We start from the raw sequence: 16,526 nt of genomic DNA on the forward strand, positions 1-16,526 counted from the left end.
TTAGTTTAGTTTTTCCCATAAGTTTTGGCATGTGGTATCTTCAGTTTCATTCAGCTCAAAAGACTTTACAGTTTCTTTTTTGATATCTTCTTTGACTAACTGGTTATTTGAGAGTGTGTTGTTTAAATTTTATCATAGCTATGAAGTTCCCCAGTTCCTTCCTGTTTGTGATTTCTAATTTCATTCCACTGTGGTGGGAGGCTATGTGTTCTATTATGGCTCTCCTTTTAAATTTATTTATTTTATGAGCTAGTATATGGTTTATTCTGGAGAATGTTCCAGGTACACTTGAGAAGCATGTATTTTGTTGTTGACTAGAGTATTCTACAGATGTCTGCTAGGTCTAATTGTTTTATAATGTTGTTCAAGTCTACTATTTTCTTGTTGATCTTCTTTCTGGTTCATTATGAATCCTTACAGATTAAGGAAATCACATTTATAAGTGTGTTTTGTGTTCTGAGTACTTTTTTCGAGTTTGTTTTTATCTTTGTCACGATTTCTTCCATTTGGCTTTCTTAATATTTATACAGCCTTTAGGCAAGTTTTATAGTTTGTTGTCATACTGAAGAAGGTCTTCCCCTCTCCAGAGTGGTAAGACATTTTTTCTCATATTTTTGCAGTACTTTTCTGGTTTCATATATCATGATTAATTCCTTGATCCACCTAGTTTTAATTATCCAATAAGAAGAGCATAAGGAAGAAACATCATCATTTTTCAGAAGTCATCCTAGTTGTTGTATCATCATTATTGAAGAGTTAATTTTTTATCATTGACAGGAAGTGTCATCATCATAACACATTATTAAGGAAAGGTTTTAAAGGTTGGGTTTTTTTTCATTACTAACAAATATGAATTAGATATGAGAGAGAGAGATCCTGCAAGGAAGAGTGAGGTATTCTGAAGGAGGAAAGCCCAGGAGGTGAAGGTCAAGCCTAGGGACATGGGGTCCCCGGTTGTGACAGCTCTTCCAAGTCTTCAGCTCAGTTCCAGATCACAGAACCCCCTTCCTTAGGGTCACTGACCTTCCCCAGGTCGGACCCATTTTTCCTCTTGTTTTCCCGCCAGGGCCCAATGGCATGAGCTTTGTTTGAAGGCTCTTCCCTCATCACTATTTCCTTGCCTCTTTGTGTCTCCCAAGGACGACGAGCTCCTTGAGAACAGGAATTAGGACTTCCTTCTCTAAGTTCTAGAGGCCCAGGTGGTGCTGTTCAATAGAGTAATCACCAGGTCTTTATGGGAATGGAGCACTTCAAACAGCTTCTCTGAATCAAGAAGTGTTGCAAGTGAAAAATACATTCTGAATTTCAAAGACAGTATTTAAGAAAAGAAAGTCCGTCAATGTTTTATATTGATTGTTGTTGTTTAGTCACTAAGTCATGTCCAACTGTTTGCGACCCCATGGACTGTAGGCTGCCAGGCTCCTCTGTGGGATTTTCCAGGAAGAATGCTGGAGTAGCTTGCCGTTTCCTCCTCCTTGGGATCTTCCCTGGCCAGGGATCTAACCTGTGTCTCCTGCATTGGCAGACAGATTCTTTACTGCTGAACCACTGGGGAATCCCGATAAATGTTACTACCCTTTTTCATTTTCATTAAAGGGTGATATGATAGCCCTTGGATTTCATTGATTTTTGCTTTATGTATTTTTAAAGCTCTTTTATTAGGCACAATATATTTATGGTTAAGATGTCTTCCTGATGAATTGACACTTTTAACACTATAAATGGTACCTTTTAAAAAATCTTTGGTAACATCAGGTGAAAACTTGAAATAGTCTTCTCTGGACCTGGGCAGTCCCTCAGCATTGACATTCAGTTACCTCTGTTCTGTCCGCAGCCTGCAGGTCACATTTCCCACCACCCAGATCAATACCCCCATGCCCCTCAGAGCAGGACCAAACACTAGCATTAGTGCAGCCATCTTAGACCCCACAGCACCCACGCATTCAGGGGCAGTCCTGTCTGCAGCCTGCTGAGGAGCCCTGTGCAGGGGCTGTGGGCCCCCGGGACAAGGCAAGGTCCTTTGTTTCCTCCGGGTAGTTCTGGCCACAGGAACCTGAGGCAGAGACAGCGATTCCCGTAAAGTCGTCAGGGTGACAGAGTCTGGAAAGGCTGCAAGGCAGATGTGACAAAACTCCCAGTGGCAGGGAACAGGCGTGGACATGTCGGGAAAAGTCCACAGAGCCAGGATCACAGACAAGGACGAAGTCAAAGTAACGGGGTGTGTAATCTCCATTACACACTGTTTGAGAAGGGACGGCTAGACAAGCCTAGGACCGGGTAGGAGAACGCGGGCTCTTCTCCCTCTGGGCCCGGGTCGGCCCTGCCAGGCCCTGACCCTGCTCCTTCCCTCCATTCAGCCCACAGTAGGTCTCGCTGGGACATCCCCCGGCCGCAGCTGACCCCGGCGTGCACACCGCCAGGTCTTTTCCCGCTGCCATTTACCGGCCACCCGGCGCGCCTTCCGGAGCCAGTACCCGCGATGGTACTCACCCACGACACGACACCCATGACGAAGACGAGGTACCCGAACCGAAGTTTGAGGCCACCGGAGCGCCCTGCGCCGGCGCTCGAGGAGGCCGGTGCCCTCCGTCCCCGCTGCCCCTTGCGGCCGGGCAGCGTTCGCTGTCGAGGTCCCCGCAGGTTGATGGCAGGCACAGTCATGAGGAATCTTAGCGGTCGTCCGTGGAACTTGGAAAGCCGGCCTGTGATGGCCAGACGTCGGAGCTTTTCGGTATACCCTCGCTCCCGCGCACTGTACCCACGCTTTCGGAGGAAGCAGGAGGCGGTGGCCCCGCCTTGTCTTCCTCAGGGTATTGCTCAGTCAGTGCAGGGAAAGTAAGAAGCTCCGTCTTCATCTCATCCGCGCGTTCAGCGCAGCCTGAGTGCGTGCTCAGTCGCTCGGTCGTGTTCGACTCTTTGCTGACCCCACGCACTGCAGCCCACTAGGCTTCTCTGTCCATGGGCTTTCCTAGACAAGAATACTGGAATGGGTTGCCGTTTCCTCCTCCAGGGGATCTCCCCGATCCAGGGATGGAACCCTCCTCTCCTGCATCTCTTGCATTGGCAAGAGGATTCTTTACCACGGAGCCACCTGGGAAGTCCGATGCACGCAGAGTTGGCATTAAAGGTTCTTCCTGAACCGGATCCCTTCTCAGAGGCAACGACCCTCCTGAGCTACCACTGGCCCTCCGACTGGCCCGCCTTCGGCCGGCTCTCAGCTTCTGTTCCTCCCAGGCTCATTGACAGTATGGGTGCACAGGTAGCCCTGCCTCCAGAGTCACGTGGCAGCTCTGTCCCCGTGGAAAGTTGTTGAATCAGAGGTTTGCTCTTAGCATCTTAGTAGCCAGGTGCCTGGCTGGAGCAGATCCTCAGTGAACAGGTGGGTGGACAGAATGAAGGTCACAGAGACGGCCATCGGTAGGTCTGAATTCAAGTCACAAATAGGCTTCGGATCTCCTCCATCACTACCTGTGATGCGTTGCGGTAATGCCAGGGTCCACGTCTGACTTTCACACGCCGGACTTCAGACTATCTCCTCTCGACCCTACTGCTCTTGCAGCCAGGCAAGCTAGAGGAATCCACTCCATTCAGCCTTTCTTGGAGATTTTTCTTCCCTGTAGATTCTTTAAAGCCTTTGGAAAACAGAACTGCTGGAGGCTAATTGGCATACAAAACCAAACTGGGCCAGGAGAAGGAGGCCCCCACGTGGGTCAGGCGGGTCCAGCTGTCCCTAAACATCCGCGCTCTGCTGGACTTAGGTTGTGGGGAGTGAAGTGTTGGGTGAGCGGCACAAGGCTGCGTCCTACTTACAGGGCGACTGTGGGCTGCGGACTGAGCAGGGGAGCCGCCAGCCGGGAGTCTCCGGCCCCACCCTTTGTATCAGTTTTGAGAGGCCTGGTGTGGTAGTAATTAAAATTCCTTTTTCTTCCATGTGTTTATCCAGTTGTTCCAACTTCATTTATTGAAGACTTTCTTTTCTCATTGAATAATATTACTGCCTTTGTTGAAATTCAGTTGACCATGTACATGTTCCATTTCTGGACTCTATATTGTGTTCCATGGATCTATTCATTTTCTATCCTGTGCCAATACCATGTTGCCTTGATTGTGTGCGTATGTGTCAGCCCTGTTCCCCTCTTAGCGACCCCATGGACCGGAGTCTGCCAGACTCCTCTGTCTGTGGATTTCCCAGGCAAGAATACCGGCGTGGGTTGCCATTTCCTCCTCTAGCAGATTTTCCGACCCAGGCAGATTCTTCACCACTGAGCCACCTGGGAAGCTTGTTGTCTTGATTACTGTATGTTTATAGTGACTGTGGAAATCAGGTAGTTTAAGTCCTCCAATTGTTCTTTTTTCCCTCCTTTGTTGGTGTTTCCATATAAGTTTTATATAAATTAAAAATATTTAATTTAAAAAGTCCTGCTGGGACTTTAATCGCTATTGCATTGAAAGTGATGATTGACAAGAATTGACATTTTAACAATACTGAGTCTGCAATCAATGAGATGGTTTTATTTTAGACCTTTCTTACTTAATCTTGACAACATTTTGTAAGCTTTCTGTGTACAGATTGTATACATCTTTTGTAAATGCATTTCCAAATGTTTTTGATGCTACTTTCAGTGGAATGGTTGAGATTATTGGTTTTTATTTTCAATCCATGGGTCCCAGAGAGTGGGACATGACTGACTGAGCATGTTTTAGACAACTTATAATTTCAGCTTGCTGTTTTCCAGGTGGAGAATCTCAGCCTTATAATTGACATGTTTATTCTAGTTACATCCATTGTTGTATATGGTTTGCCACAATTTCTTCATTTTGCCTTTGTTTTTTAAAAATATTTTCACTGGGTATACATGAGTAATGAGTCAACAGATTTCTTATACCACTTTAATTCTTAGCTCCATTGTTTAAGTCCGTTGTCATTCATTGGTCTTTTGAATGCAAAAATAAAATTTTTATGCACAAAATTTTCTCTTTGTTACTATGATGTGTCCAGGTGGTGTTTTCTTTATATTTATCTTTCCTTGGGGTTTTCTAAGCTTTTTGAAATTGTAAGTTGGTGTTTTGCACTACATTTCAGAAAATTACAGCCATTTTTTTTCTCATTTTTTCAGTTATTTCTTTTCAGTCTTCAATTCCAAATATATTCCATGGTTGTCCCGAAGGTCACCAAGACTGTTCCCTGTTTTCTTTCCGTTGTTTTAACCTCTGCTCTTCAGATCTATCAAATCTCTCTTCAATTTCACTCATTATTTCTTCTGCAGTGTTCAAACTCTGTTAGTAATATTCAAGTGAATTTTTAATTTCAGATAATGGAATTTTCTGTTCTAAAATTTCCTTTTGGTTCTTGTTTTATAGTTATCACTTCTATGCTGAGATATCCTAGCTTCTGTTCATTTTATTAGTTTTCTACAGACCAAACATATATTTTAAAGCTCCCAAAAGAGATTCTATTGTGAATTAGAGGTAAGAACCAGTAAAAATATATAAACTTTACCTGGAAGGAAGAGATATGTAATGAGAAGTATCGATAACAGAAAATGTTACAATCCCTCTGTCCATGGGATTCTCCAAACAAAAATACTGGAGTGGGTTGCCATGTCCTTCTGGAGCGGATCTTCCCAACCCAGGGATTGAACCTGAGTCTTCTGCATTGCAGGCAGATTCTTTACTGTCTGAACCACCAGGAAAGTCGACACAGAAGGTATTATACCTTATTTACGAAGAAGTGTAAAGGGAAACCCAAAGACAATAGAGAATAGATAAAGGAGCACAAAAGGGAATTTTAGTCTCTGACAGCAACCGCTAAGGTAAACCCTTTCTCCTAGCCAGACAAAAATAAAACCTCACCCTAAAGTCCTATTTAGCTCAGTTCCTTTCACAGGTACATCATGTCTAACTTTAAGCAAAAAATTATATGGCATACTAAAAGACCAAAAACAAAAACACTCATTGTGTTTTAAGAGATACAGCCAGGACCAGAATGAGACACAGATATGGTGGAGATGTTGGAATGATCACATCGGGAATTTAAAACAACTAGAAATAATATGCTAATGATTCTAATAGAAAAGTGGGCAACATGCAAGAAAAGATAGGAAATGGAAGCAGGGAGATGAGTAACAAAAAAACCCACAATGTAACAGAAAAAAAAGATGCTTTTCCTGTGCGGGTCAGCGGGACGTGCCGGCAGGGACGAGCTCCGAGACCGGAATGCTGCCCGCCCCATTCGCGGAACCGGAAGTGGAGCGGGGCCCCTGGGAGCGGCGGGCGCGGCGGGCGCGGCGGTGGCTGGGCAGTGTCGAGCCGGGCCAGACCCACCCCGGGTGTCAGTGAGCGAGCTCGGCCTCCGCCGGGCGGAGAAACGGGCGGGTTCCTCAGCTGCCGTCCCCGGGCGCCTCTAGGTCCAGGAACGGAAAGAAAGCGGCGGTTTCGTCGCATTTCCGCTCGCTGTTTCGCGCGCCGGGGGAGCGCTGGCGAGGCTTCCCCGGACTGGGGGCGGAGGTCGGAGAAGGGGATGGGCGGGCCGGGGGCTGAGGGAACGGCCCGGGCTTGAGGAAGCGGGCCGGGATTGAGGGACGGGGGCCCAGGGCTGATGGGAAAGGGCCGGGCCTGAGGGAACGGGACCGGGGGACTGAGGGAAGTGGAGGAACAGGGGGCTGAGCTAAGGGGCCGGGGGCTGAGGGAAGATAGGGGACCGAGAAGCTGAGGGGAAGGGAAGGAGCCGGGGGCTGAGAGAAGGGGACCGGGAGACTGAGGGTTGGGGATGGGCCGAGGGCGGAGGGGAAGGGGTCAGACCTGAGGGAAGGGGTCCGGGGGACTGAGGGAAGTGGCGGAGCCGGGGGCTGAGAGAAGAGTAGGGGACCGAGGAGCTGGGGGTAGGGGAAGGAGCCGGGGGCTGAGGGAAGGGAAGGAGCCGGGGGCTGAGGGAAGGGAAGGAGCCGGGGGCTGAGAGAAGGGGACCTGGGGACTGAGGGACGGGGACCGGGGGATTGAGGGACGGGGACCGGGGGACAGAGGGACGTGGGTGGGCCGGGGCCGAGGGGAGGGGGCCAGGCCTGAGGGAAGTCCTGGGGAGGGGAATGAGGTCGGAGAAGGGGGGCGGGCTGGGGGACGGGGAAGGGGCAGAGCTTGAGGGGTCAGGTCGCGCGGTCCTGAGGGGGCTGGGGAGGAGGGTCCGTGGTGTGAGGGGAGGATGCCCGGGATCTGGGAGGAAGGGGCCAGAGAGTTGAGGGGGGCGTCTAGCATAGGAGAGGGGCCCTCCAGGAGGGGTGCAGGACCTTGGGGTCGGGAGGAAGGGGTGGGGGAGAGGCCGGGCCCCAAGTGTTCGGGAAGGGGGCCAAGGGCCCAGAGGGTCCCGGGAAGAGCGGGGAGCCCCGGGGAGGCGTCCAGGACTGGAGGGTTAGGGGGAGGGGGCGGAGAGCCTACAGGGTCTAGGGAAAGAGAGGAGCCCTCCCGGAAAGAGAGGGTCCCGGACTCGGGAGGTCAAGGGGCGTAGGGCCGAGGTGGGGGAGCCGGGGTCTCCCGAAGGCCGGGCGGGCGGCTCCCTCCCAGCTCCCGGGCCCACACCAACGGGGAGATGTTGCAGCCAGGTCAGTGGAAAGGCAGCGACCGGCGCGGCGACAGAGTGGAGCGGCTTTGGATTGGGAACAACCCCTCAGGGTGCGGGCTGGGAGTCACCTGGAAGGGAGTCAGTCTCTTGGGAGCTTGGTGCCCCTGCAGAGGGTCTGGGGCGAGGGGGACAGGGCTTCCTCCCCCCGGAATCTGTCCGCGTCTGGCCCGGGGGAGCGGGGGTGAGGAACGCACTTCCCGCTGGGCAGAGCTCCGAGGTGTCCCGGTTGAGCGCGCCCCGCTGGCTCTGCGGCGACCTGTCCCCCGAGCTCGTTAGTGATTCGCCCCGCCGCCCCGCTGGCCGGCGCTGGGCAGAGCCTGAAGGCTGTTGAGTCAGGGAGCTGGTTCTGGAGGCTGGCCCGCGCCTCTCGGTGTGGAAAGTGTTCCCAGACCCGAGAGAGGAAGGGTGTGTGGGGGTGTCCTTGATGCTCTGCTCCATACCCCCCTCAGTAACTGGCAGTGTGGCCCCCATGACCTTTTCTTTGAAGCATTTTGAGTGACAGATCTGTAAAAAACTTCACTTGCATGGGGTCATTGGTGAGTCAGGTCTTTGGTCCGTGCAGTGCAGCAGGCGCTGGGTAAGAGCCTGGTTGAGAGAGAACATTGGGAGCCCTGGGGTCTGCCCTGTGTTGCAGTGGGCTGCGTCCTGGGGCCCTTGTCTATCAGAGGTCCTGTCTTTGACTGTGCAGGAGGCAGGGGTGTGGGGGGAGTCCTCTGGGTAATGGTGGTGTGGAGAGTGGGCCGTGTGAGACCTGTTTCCTCTGCTACACTGGAGAGGGTGGGCAAGTGGACGGCTGGGTAACTCAGCGTTGGTGGTTTCATCCGCTCAGAAACCTTATCGTGTTCCCTCACCCCCACTAGGCAACCACTAGTCTACTTTTTCTCGCTGTACACTTACCAGATCTGGCCACTCATAGAAATGGGCCTGTATAATGTATGGTCTTCTGTGTCCGGCTTCTTCACTTAGCGTAAGATTTTTAAAGAGTTGTCCATGTTGTAGTAGGTGTCAGTACTTCACTCCTTTTATCTTCAGATATTAGTAACATTCCATTGATTGGATAGACCACCTGCTGCGTGTCTATCACTTCACAAGGATAGTGGGTTCTTTTCACTTTGGGCTGTTGGGAGTGATGCTCTGTGAACAAGTTTTCTATATACCTAGGAATGGAGTTGCTGGGATATGTGCCACCTCTGTGTTTTAACCTTTGGAAGAACTGCCAGATTCTTTGATTTTCCATTTCCACCACCAGCATAAGAGCCTTCTGATTTCTGCACACCCTCACCAAACTTGTTTTCTGTGTTTTGGAATGTAGCTACCCTAGAACGTGTGGAGTGGTATCTCAAAAGTTGGCTTTGATTTGCATTCCCTTGATAGTTAATGATACTGTCTTTTCACAAGCTTATCATCCATTTATGTGTCTTTGGAGAAATGTCTGTTCAGATCCTTTCCCCATTTAAAATGTGGTTAACTGTCCCTTTTATTATTGACTAGTAAGAATTCTTTATATATTCTGGATAGATGATTTGAAAATAGTGTCTCTCATTCTGTAAATAGTGTTCATTTTGATGGCTGTCTTTTGAAGCCAAAAGTTTAAAATTTTGTCCAATTTGTTTTTTTCTGTTTTCACTTGTGCTTTTGGTGAAGGCAAAGCATCTAAGGTCTGTTGTCGAATTCAAGGTGATGAAAATCTATGCTTATGTTTTTTTTTCTAAGAATTTAATAGTTTTACTTCAGACACTTAGGTTTTTTGATCCATTTTTTTCCAGTTAATTTTTGTGTGTGGTGTGAGGTAGGGTTCTAGAGGCATTATCTTCGGATTGGAAAAAAAACAAAACCAAAACAGGCCTTTAATTTTTCAAAGAGTTGTTTTCATGATGTTTTTAATTAAAAATATTGAGAGGGAATAGATTATTATAGATTTGAGCCTATCACTAGCTACCCTTGGCAAGATTTTCATAGATGCTAGATGATAACTGCAGTACCCAGAATGTACTAAGCAACCTACACAAGTTAAGATTTCTAAAGGCAGAGTTGAGGAAGGCCAGCAGAGCATCATCTGTCTGGTTGCTAATGCATGCCAGGCCACACGTCAGCACATACGGTGTATGCCTGTGACGAGTCTGGTCCTGGGGAACAAGGGGATTCTAGGCATCTGTCATGTCTAGCAGTGCGGTGTCTAGTCAGGGCTATCCTGTGGTCTTAGGGAAGAGGTGCTGAGCTGGTGGCCCGGAGAATTGGAGTGTTGGTCTTATGAAGTAACCGTACCTGTTCATTAGAGACGCAGCTTGCTGCTCTTTTGCTCCCCGAGTCACCATTCTTCACGTTCCGGTAGCAGTCACTGCTCTGAGTTCTAGCCCAGTCATGTCACCATCCCTTTGGGGAGTGCTTCTCATACGTACATCTATATGAAAGTGTGAGAATGCTAGTCAGTCATGTCCGACTCTGTGACCCCATGGACTATAGCCCACCAGGCTCCTCTATCCATGGAATTTTGCCTGCAAAAATACTGGAGTGGGTTGCCATTCATTTTTCTGGGGACTCTTCCCCATCCAGGGATAGAACCTGGGTCTCCTGCATTGCAGGCAGCTTCTTTACTGTCTGAGCCACCAGGGAAGCCATATATATATATATATATATATACACATGCATACACACATATACACAGACACCCAGAGTAATAGAATTGTATCGCAGAATAAATTAGGATGAACCAGAAATGGAAAGCTCTCAGCATTTTAGCAAACAAATATGTACACTAGCCATTGAAGCAATGATTTCTGTTTGCATTAAGAAGAAACTTCATACAGTTGTAAATCTTATGAAACTTCTTTATTTCCTGTAGTTTCTCACTGTGGCTGAGAGTTAGTTGAAGTCTTTGGTTAGGGAAATGCAAATTTCTTTACAAAACCCTGTTATGTTGGGGAGGATTTCAGAGGTATTCTAAAAGGATCTCAACCCACAAAGATTTGCCCAGGGTGCCTGTCAGCACATATCCTTCTGAGCTTTTTACTCTTAATCTTTTTACAGACAGAAACTCTCCCCAGTGCCTGGGAATTCCTCATTGGATTATTGAGTTTTCAGCAGAGTTTTGTGAGTGTATCACATCTGCACCGTGAGCATGTTCATATGCTCCACTGGGCAGGCAGGGAAACCCCTTTGACAAGGAATGTGACGGGTGTTTTCTCACTGGGTTTGCAGAGATAGGGACGATAACTTTCTGGGAGGAAATTTGCTTGTTTGAAAGATAAAGTCAATTTTGGTGTTGCCTGTGGTCTAGAAAGCAGAGGGGATTCCACCTGACTCTGGAGTGGAGGACTCGGGGCACCTCCCCCCGGGCAGCCATCTGGCCCCTTCTTCCTGTTCCATGGGGGAGTGGGGAGCCTGTGGCCATGACGCGGGGGCGAACCGGCCAGTGCTCAGCTGCCCACGAGTGAGCCTGGCTTCTGGAGAGACGGGTGGAGAGTGGGCCGGGCGACTTCTGTGCCGCCAGCATGGAGAAGCCACAGGCCAGGACGCAGCTTTCACCTTGTCCTTGGGTGGGGAGTGCATCTCGCTGGAGACCCTGTCCTTCTGCATGACCGACCGTCCCCTCACTGGCTGAGGAGACCACTAGGCCACCGGAGTCCTGTGGGTGGGCAGCCCCTTCTCAGGCCAGTGTGGTACCATGGGCAGTCTTGACTTGGGGAGGCAGAGGCTTAGGGCAGAGCATTTGGCTTTCAGGCAACTGTGTCTCCATGTGTGAATAGGCACGCTGGTTATGCCTGCCGGTGCTGAGCCGGTCTGTCGGTTCCCGAAGATTGTGTCCAAAGCAGTTTGTGTCTGGGCGCTTCCTGCCTTGCTTCACCTAGTCAGAGGGGAGCAAGGGTCCCGATGGGACAGTGTCCAGGGGACTGCGTTGATCCTGCCCACCTGGTGGCACATGCTTCCCTACCCAGCTGACGTGGCAGGAGTCCAATCTGGGAATCAGAGCTGTTCCCCTCGATCCATCCCTGCCACCACCTTGGACTTGTGACCTAGCAGAGCTGGGGGCGCAGGTCGACCTGCCTGGGGGAGTCTCAGGCCTGGGAAGGGCTCCCGTCCTGTTTGGATCCACACAGAGCACAGAGCATATGGCCCCACCAAGTGAGACTGGCAGTGTCCTCAGCTCAGACACCAGGATGGGGGCTTCTGGTTGCGTGCAAACAAGCCTTCAGTTTCTTCCTGGCCTGTGTGCAGTTTTATGAGTACTTCTGGGGAGAGTGAAACCTTTCTTCTGGTCACTTTCTTTTGAAGTTCTGAAAGGCTAGATTTTGCCTTTGCAGTTATGCAAAGAGCAGCGTGGTCCGGCTGCAAGGCTGTGTCATTGTTGTCGGAGCCGATAAATTCCACAGTTTCAGGGCTCTGCTGAGGAGGCAGGGCGGCACAGAAGTTGGCATTCTCTGTGTTCTGCGTTTCCCCAAGTAGATGGCAAAGCAGCCCTTGAATGATTTATTGACTTGTCAGAGTCTAAGTTAAGAAAATCATTGTAGGGTTTCCAGTAATTATTTTTGAGTCAAAATGGTGCTTTAAAAAAAAAATTGTGATAAAATGCAGCAGACTTTACCATTGGCGACAGCGCATTCCCAGTGTTGGACAACACTGTTGTCAGGAGACTTAGTCGGGGAGGTTCCCATTGAGTGAAGTAGCACACGGGACTTTTTTAATTTTGCAGAAAATTTTCTCATTTGAGTTATAGCTAGGAGTATTTCTTCTGTGTTTGTGCCCTGTGACTGCTCTCATGTTAGGTTTCTTTTGATCCTTCTGGTGTCACTCAGGCACGGGGATTAAGAGTGACCTTGTTTTATTTTAATGGTTGTGGCATGTAGGAATGTAGTGCCCTGACCCGGGGAGCAGGAGCGGAGGAGGCGTCTGTCTTCTCGGTGGATCCGAGATGATCAGATGAGTTAATGAGTGGGTGGGTGGATGGATGGATGGATCGATTAGTGAGTGGATGGATCGAGGAACCAATGGCTGGCTCGATGGGTAGATGGAATTTGTGAGTGGATGGATGGATGGATTAGTGAGTGGATGGATGGATGAACAGATGGCTGGCTGGATAGGTGGATGAACGGAGGATGGAATGAAGAAAGCAAATGTTTATACTCCAGTGCTAGAAACATATTCTGTGAAGTTGATTGAGTAGGAGCTGGCAATGATTGCTTCCCCCAGAACACTGACAATGTTTGGAAACGGCCCAAGTGCTCATCAGTGAGGGGTGAGGTACGATCTGTGGACACCCTGCAAGGAACAGGCCCTCCTCCTCCTCCCTGCTACCTTCCCCATCCCCAGGAGCTCTCAGGGGTTCTGCCCATGCCCCCCACCTCACCCCACAGCCACACTGGTCCTCCTGGGGTCTCCTCATCACACAGTGTTATCATCAGGCCCCATCTCGCTCGCTCATCTCCTTGAGACAGGGTATGTCATGCTTTCAGCAGATATGTGTGAGTGTCTTGTTTGCTGCTGGGTTGTGGAGATTTTCAGGGTAAGTAAACAGTTTTTTTTGGGGTCTGGACCACAGTTAAGTGACAAGAGAGAAAGGAGCAGGTTATTAAATGCAGGTTAATAAATACAACGCTGAGATGGTGGTGCATTGATTTTATACCGGATGCTGGATGTGCCCCTTCCCAAGCAGGTGCTGCCACCTCCCGATTTACAGAGGAAGACACAGTGATGGTCACGCGGTCAGAGAGTGGTGAGGGCAGCTTCACACCCACGCAGTGGGACCATGCACTTTGCCGAGCCCCAGCCACCTCTCTGGTGGATGCAACAGGAATGAGATGGTTCTATGGCATCATTGATGAATGGACATGAGTTTGAGCAAACTCCAGGAGATAGTGAAGACAGGAAAGCCTGGAGTGCTGCAGTCCACGCAGTGGCAAAGAGTCGGACACAACTGAGTGACTGAACTAAAGCCTGAGTGTGTGCTAACCTGCTTCAGTTGTGTCTGACTCTTTGCGACCCCAGGGACTGTAGCCCACTAGCTCCTCTGTCCATGGGATTCTCCAGGCAAGAATACTGGAGTGGGTTGTCATGCCCTCCTCCAGGCCATCTTCTCGACCCAGGGACCGAACCCACATCTCTCATTATCTCTTGCATTGGCAGGCAGGATCTTTACCTCTAGAGCCACCTGGAAAGCCCCAGTGAACACTGACTAGGAAATGCAGAAAATAAGGACTGCTCCTAATTTAAACTGGAAGAGCAGCAAGTACAGGTTGTAAAGAGGAAAACACACGATAAGGGACAACAGTGCCGACAGAAACTAGCAAGGATGCGTTTACCCACATAAAGAAAACATCTGTGCCATTCGGAAGAGGAGCCTGTCAACCCTTGGAGGGACAGTTGGAACCAGAATGAAAACCGAGGCCATGGTCAGCAGTGCCCACGCACACAGCCCATGTGGCGTGGTGTCACTCACCGGGGTTCCTGCGTCCCCAGAGCTGCTGGCGGTAACATCTCTGAGTGCTAGGCTGGCAGCGTCCCCGAGTGAGCTAAGGCATCGCTGCTGTCCTTCCAGTGCTGCTGCGGGGCCCTCTGTGGGCGGCCACCCTCATCCCCTGCCCCACCGCCCGCTGGGGCCCGACTGTCCCCCTGGGATCCTTTCAGCCCTTGAGCTTGGGTGTTCCCAGCCCTCCACCACACCAGACTGGGACGCAACTCAGGACTTGGGCTTGAGATATCAAGGCGACTATGACTCTGGAAGGACACAGTCCTGGGGCCCGTGAGAGAGCAGGAGAGCAGAGACCCCACGGGGAGGAGGCAGAGTCGGGGAGCGTGCCCACAGCCACGGCTGCCTCCTGCACAAGTGCCCCTTCGCCTCTCCTTGACCTGAAACAGAGCCCAGCTGCTGCTGCTCCGCAGGTGATTCCTGGAGATGCACCTCCTGCAAGAGCTATTGTCCTGCGGCTCTGGGGCTGCCTGAGTGTGCTCAGGAGCATCAGACAAGTGGAGCTGCCACGCCTCATACTGGAGGTGGGGGGCCTGATAGTGGGGAACGGCCTGAGGCCGGGGGAGGGTCTGAGGGTGGGGGAGGGCCTGATGCTGGACTAAGGTCTCATGGTGCGGGAGGGTCTGAGAGTGGGGGAGGGCCTGATGATGGACTAGGGCCTGATGCTGGGGGGGAATGTCTGATGCTGGACTAGGGTCTCATGCTGGGGGAGGGCCTGATGCTGGATTAGGGTCTCATGCTGGGGGAGGGTCTGATGCAGGAGGTGCCTGACTCTGCGGGAAGGTCTGATTCTGGAGGAAGGTATGATGCTGGACTAGGGCCTGATGATTGTGGGAAACATCTGATGCTGGACTAGGGTCTGATGCTGCGGAAGGGCCTGTTGTTGGGCAAGTGTCTGATGCTGGACTAGGGTCTGATCCTGGGGGAGGGTCTAATGCTGGGGAAGGTCTGATTCTGGACTAGGGCCTGATGCTGGAGGAGGGCCTAATGCTGGGGGGAGGGCCTGATGCTGGGGAGGGTCTGATGCTAGACTAGGGCCTGATGCTGGGGGAGGGCCTGATCCTGGGCGAGGGTCTGATGCTGGAGGAGGGCCTGATACTGGACTAGGGCCTGATGCTGGGGGGGAATATCTGATGCTGGACTAGGGCCTGATGCTGGACTAGGGTCTGATGCTGGGGAAGGTCCTGTTGTTGGGCAAGTGTCTGATGCTGGGCTAGGGTCTGATCCTGTGGGAGGGTCTAATGCTGGGGAAGGTCTGATTCTGGACTAGGGCCTGATGCTGGAGGAGGGCCTAATGCTGGGGGGAGGGCCTGATGCTAGGGAGGGTCTGATGCTGGACTAGGACCTCATGCTGGGGGGAAACGACTGATGCTGGGGGGCAACCTCTGATGCTGGACTAGGGCCTGATGCTGGGCGAGGGTCTGATGCTGGAGGAGTGCCTGATGCTGGGGGAGGGTCTGATTCTGGGGGAGGGTCTGATGCTGGGGGAAGGTCTGATGCTGGACTAGGGTCTGATGCTGGGGGGAATGTCTGATGCTGGACTAGGGCTGGGGACCTGATGCTGGGGGAGGGTCTGATGCTGGGGGAAGGTCTGATGCTGGACTAGGGCCTGATGCTGGGGGAGGGTCTGACTCTGGAGGAGGGTGTGATGCTGGGGGAAGGTCTGATGCTGGGTAGGGTCTCATGCTGGACAAGGCCTGATGCTGAGACAGGGTGTGATGCTGGGGGAGGGTCTGATGCTGGGGGAAAGTCTGATGCTGGACTAGGGCCTGATGCTGGGGGAGGGTCTGACGCTGGAGGAGGGCCTGATGCTTGGGGAGGGCCTGATGCTGGACTAGGGCCTGACGCTGAGGGAGGGTCTGATGCTAGACTAGGGTCTGATGCTGGGGGAGGGTCTGTTGCTGGGGGAAGGTCTGATGCTGGACTAGGGCCTGATGCTGAGGGAGGGTCTGATGCTGGGTAGGGTCTGATGCTAGACTAGGGTCTGATGCTGGGGGAAGGTCTGATGCTGGGTAGGGTCTGATGCTGGACTAGGGCCTGATGCTTGGGGAGGGTCTGATGCTCTGGAAAGGTCTGATGCTAGACTAGGGCCTGATGCTGGGGGAAGGTCTGATGCTTGAGGAGGGCCTGATGCTGGACTAGGGTCTCATGCTGGGGGAGGGTCTGATGCTCTGGAAAGGTCTGATGCTAGACTAGGGCCTGATGCTGGGGGAAGGTCTGATGCTGGGGGGAAGTCCTGATGATGGTGGGCAGCCTGCTCCCAGATACACAGAGTTGTGATTATAAATCTCTGTGAGAAAGCTTTTTTTCATACTTTCCTGACCACCTTGCTGTGTTCTTTTTTTCTGAAGCATAATTGCTGTGCAGTATCTGATTTCTGCCATACATCAATATGAATTAGCCATAGATGAACGTATGTCTCCTCCCTCTTGAATCTCCCTCCCACCT

The 16,526-nt window shown here is 51.1% G+C and overlaps 1 protein-coding gene across 1 annotated transcript in view; it reads left to right on the top strand.

Moving 5' to 3' along the window:
- Positions 1-16,526, top strand: part of LOC122431618 — a 636,199-nt gene that overhangs the window by 231,208 nt on the left and 388,465 nt on the right. The window lies entirely within an intron of this gene.

The sequence above is a fragment of the Cervus canadensis genome, chromosome 30 (assembly GCF_019320065.1).
Source record: "Cervus canadensis isolate Bull #8, Minnesota chromosome 30, ASM1932006v1, whole genome shotgun sequence".
Lineage (NCBI taxonomy): Eukaryota > Metazoa > Chordata > Mammalia > Artiodactyla > Cervidae > Cervus > Cervus canadensis.